Genomic DNA, 5,006 nt, shown 5'->3' with positions numbered 1-5,006 from the left:
CCCGAATAGGCTGAACAGTTTGAAAGTTGGAACGGTTTGAATCGGGTGAAAAATTTGGAAGTTAGAATGCGCCGAAATCTGAAGAAGAAGAAGAATAAAAACCGTATGTGTGAATGCTGAAAAATGGCCAATTCATTTTGAATGGGGAAAAATGTCCCGGAAAACCTTGAATCCTGGGAAATTTTGGGAATTTGTCAAGGGAAAGCCCGCAATTCCCGAATAGGCTGAACAGTTTGAAAGTTGGAACGGTTTGAATCGGGTGAAAAATGTAGAAGTTAGAGTGCGCCGAAATCTGAAGAAAACCATATGTGTGAATGTTGAAAAATGGCCAATTCATTTTGAATGGGGAAAAATGTTCCAGAAATCTGGGAATTTTTGGACTTTGTCATGGGAAAGCCCGCGATTCCCGAATAGGCTGAACAGTTTGAAAGTTGGAACGGTTTGAATCGGGTGAAAAATTTGGAAGTTAGAGTGCGCCGAAATCTGAAGAAAAACCATATGTGTGAATGTTGAAAAATGGCCAATTCATTTTGAATGGGGAAAAATGTCCCGGAAAACCTTGAATCCTGGGAAATTTTTGAAATTTGTCAAGGGAAAGCCCGCAATTCCCGAATAGGCTGAACAGTTTGAAAGTTGGAACGGTTTGAATCGGGTGAAAAATGTAGAAGTTAGAGTGCGCCGAAATCTGAAGAAGAAGAAGAAGAAAAACCATATGTGTGAATGCTGAAAAATGGCCAATTCATTTTGAATGGGGAAAAATGTCCCGGAAAACCTTGAATCCTGGGAATTTTTTTAAATTTGTCAAGGGAAAGCCCGCGATTCCCGAATAGGCTGAACAGTTTGAAAGTTGGAACGGTTTCAATCGGGTGAAAAATTTGGAAGTTAGAGTGCGCCGAAATCTGAAGAAGAAGAAGAAAAGCCATATGTGTGAATTCCAGGATTTCTGGAAAATCCTTTTTTTTAACTTTGAAAGAAGGCAGTTTAAATTTCCAGTATGGTGGAATGTGTTGAAGGTGGAATGGTATTAATAGGTTGAAACATGTGGAAATGGTGGAAGTTTGAAAAATGGCCAATTAATTTCGAATGGTGAAAAATGTCCCGGAAAACCTGGAATTCTGGGAAATCTGGGAATTTTTGGAATTTGTCAAGGGAAAGGCCGCGATACCCGAATAGGCTGAACAGTTTGAAAGTTGGAACGGTTTGAATCGGGTGAAAAATGTGGAAGTTAGAGTGCGCCGAAAAAAGCGTGTGTGAATTCCAGGATTTCGGGAAAATCCTGGAATTTTTTTGAACTTGGAACATTTTTAATTTAAATTTCCAGTATGGTGGAATGTGTTGAAGGTGGAATGGTATGAATAGGTTGAAACATGTGGAAATGGTGGAAGTTTGAAAAATGGCCAATTCATTTCGAATGGGGAAAAATGTCCCGGAAAACCTTGAATCCTGGGAAATTTTTGGAATTTGTCAAGGGAAAGCCCGCGATTCCCGAATAGGCTGAACATTTTGAAAGTTGGAACGGTTTGAATCAGGTGAAATATGTTGAAGTTAGAGTGCGCCGAAATCTGAAGAAGAAGTAGAAAAACCATATGTGTGAATGCTGAAAAATGGCCAGTTCATTTCGAATGGGGAAAAATGTCCCGGAAAACCTGGAATTCTGGGAATTTTTGGAATTTGTCAAGGGAAAGCCTGCGATTCCCGAATAGGCTGAACAGTTTGAAGTTGGAACGGTTTGAATCGGGTGAAATATGTTGAAGTTAGAGTGTGCCGAAATCTGAAGAAGAAGTAGAAAAACCATATGTGTGAATGCTGAAAAATGGGCAATTAATTTTGAATAGGGAAAAATGTCCCGGAAAACCTGGAAATCTGGGAATTTTTGGAATTTGTCAAGGGAAAGCCCGCGATTCCCGAATAGGTTGAACAGTTTGAAAGTTGGAACGGTTTGAATCGGGTGAAAAATTTGGAAGTTAGAGTGCGCCAAAATCTGAAGAAGAAGAAGAAAAGCCATATGTGTGAATTCCAGGATTTCTGGAAAATCCTTGAATTTTTTTTAACTTGTAAAAAAGGCAGTTTAAATTTCCAGTATGGTGGAATGTGTTGAAGGTGGAATGGTATTAATAGGTTGAAACATGTGGAAATGGTGGAAGTTTGAAAAATGGCCCATTTCGAATGGGCAAAAATGTCCCGGAAAACCTGGAATTCTGGGAAATCTGGGAATTTGTGGAATTTGTCAAGGGAAAGGCCGCGATACCCGAATAGGCTGAACAGTTTGAAAGTTGAAACGGTTTAAATCGTGTGAAAAATGTGGAAGTTAGAGTGCGCCGAAAAAAGCGTGTGTGAATTCCAGGATTTCGGGAAAATCCTGGAATTTTTTTGAACTTGGAAAATTTTTAATTTAAATTTCCAGTATGGTGGAATGTGTTGAAGGTGGAATGGTATGAATAGGTTGAAACATGTGGAAATGGTGGAAGTTTGAAAAATGGCCAATTCATTTCGAATGGGGAAAAATGTCCCGGAAAACCTGGAATTCTGGGAAATCTGGGAATTTTTGGAATTTTTCAAGGGAAAGCCCGCAATTCCCGAATAGGCTGAACAGTTTGAAAGTTGGAACGGTTTGAATCGGGTGAAAAATGTAGAAGTTAGAGTGCGCCGAAATCTGAAGAAGAAGAAGAAGAAAAACCATATGTGTGAATGCTGAAAAATGGCCAGTTCATTTCGAATGGGGAAAAATGTCCCGGAAAACCTGGAATTCTGGGAATTTTTGGAATTTGTCAAGGGAAAGCCCGCGATTCACGAATAGGCTGAACAGTTTGAAAGTTGGAACGGTTTGAATCGGGTGAAAAATGTGGGAGTTAGAGTGCGCCGAAATCTGAAGAAGAAGAAGAAAAAACATATGTGTGAATTCCAGGATTTCTGGAAAATCCTGGAATTTTTTTGAACTTGGAAAAAAGGTAGTGTAAATTTCCAGTATGGTGGAATGTGTTGAAGGTGGAATGGTATGAATAGGTTGAAACATGTGGAAATGGTGGAAGTTTGAAAAATGGCCAATTCATTTCGAATGGGGAAAAATGTCCCGGAAAACCTGGAATTCTGGGAATTTTTGGAATTTGTCAAGGGAAAGCCCGCAATTCCCGAATAGGCTGAACAGTTTGAAAGTTGGAACGGTTTGAATCGGGTGAAAAATGTGGAAGTTAGAATGCGCCGAAATCTGAAGAAGAAGAAGAAGAAAAACCATATGTGTGAATGCTGAAAAATGGCCAATTAATTTTGAATGACGTAAAATGTCCCGGAAAACCTTGAATCCTGAGAAATTTTGGGAATTTGTCAAGGGAAAGCCCGCAATTCCCGAATAGGCTGAACAGTTTGAAAGTTGGAACGGTTTGAATCGGGTGAAAAATGTGGAAGTTAGAGTGCGCCGAAATCTGAAGAAAAACCATATGTGTGAATGTTGAAAAATGGCCAATTCATTTTGAATGGGGAAAAATGTTCCGGAAATCTGGGAATTTTTGGAATTTGTCAAGGGAAAGCCCGCGATTCCCGAATAGGTTGAACAGTTTGAAAGTTGGAACGGTTTGAATCGGGTGAAAAATTTGGAAGTTAGAGTGCGCCGAAATCTGAAGAAGAAGAAGAAAAGCCATATGTGTGAATTCCAGGATTTCTGGAAAATCCTTGAATTTTTTTTAACTTGGAAAAAAGGCAGTTTAAATTTCCAGTATGGTGGAATGTGTTGAAGGTGGAATGGTATTAATAGGTTGAAACATGTGGAAATGGTGGAAGTTTGAAAAATGGCCAATTCATTTCGAATGGGGAAAAATGTCCCGGAAAACCTGGAATTCTGGGAAATCTGGGAATTTGTCAAGGGAAAGGCCGCGATACCCGAATAGGCTGAACAGTTTGAAAGTTGAAACGGTTTAAATCGTGTGAAAAATGTGGAAGTTAGAGCGCGCCGAAATCTGAAGAAGAAGAAAAACCATATGTGTGAATGCTGAAAAATGGCCAATTAATTTTGAATGGGGAAAAATGTCCCGGAAAACCTTGAATCCTGGGAAATTTTTGGAATTTGTCAAGGGAAAGCCCGCAATTCCCGAATAGGCTGAACAGTTTGAAAGTTGGAATGGTTTGAATCGGGTGAAAAATGTAGAAGTTAGAGTGCGCCGAAATCTGAAGAAAAACCATATGTGTGAATGTTGAAAAATGGCCAATTCATTTTGAATGGGGAAAAATGTTCCGGAAATCTGGGAATTTTTGGAATTTGTCAAGGGAAAGCCTGCGATTCCCGAATAGGCTGAACAGTTTGAAAGTTGGAACGGTTTGAATCGGGTGAAAAATGTAGAAGTTAGAGTGCGCCGAAATCTGAAGAAAAACCATATGTGTGAATGTTGAAAAATGGCCAATTCATTTTGAATGGGGAAAAATGTCCCGGAAAACCTGGAATTCTGGGAATTTTTGGAATTTGTCAAGGGAAAGCCCGCGATTCACGAATAGGCTGAACAGTTTGAAAGTTGGAACGGTTTGAATCAGGTGAAATATGTTGAAGTTAGAGTGCGCCGAAATCTGAAGAAAAACCATATGTGTGAATGTTGAAAAATGGCCAATTCATTTTGAATGGGGAAAAATGTTCCGGAAAACCTGGAATCCTGGGAAATTTTTTAAATTTGTCAAGGGAAAGCCCGCGATTCCCGAATAGGCTGAACAGTTTGAAAGTTGGAACGGTTTGAATCGGGTGAAAAATGTAGAAGTTAGAGTGCGCCGAAATCTGAAGAAGAAGAAGAAAAACCATATGTGTGAATGCTTTGGAGCATTCACACAATTAAAAAAAATTAATTTAAATATTTTATATACTAATAATTATTGTATATAATATTTTACATAATAAAATAATATTAATACAAAAATATGCTTAAGCCTTGGGTGCTCTTTGTCTCAAATGTCCTTTTTTTATACATAGTTTCCCTTCATATATTCTGTTATTGCAGTGTTTTATTGTCCCATTTGATGCATATCCCTTA

Source organism: Nerophis lumbriciformis, linkage group LG26, assembly GCF_033978685.3.
Source record: "Nerophis lumbriciformis linkage group LG26, RoL_Nlum_v2.1, whole genome shotgun sequence".
In the NCBI taxonomy this organism is placed as follows: domain Eukaryota; kingdom Metazoa; phylum Chordata; class Actinopteri; order Syngnathiformes; family Syngnathidae; genus Nerophis; species Nerophis lumbriciformis.
This window is presented reverse-complemented; position numbering follows the sequence as displayed.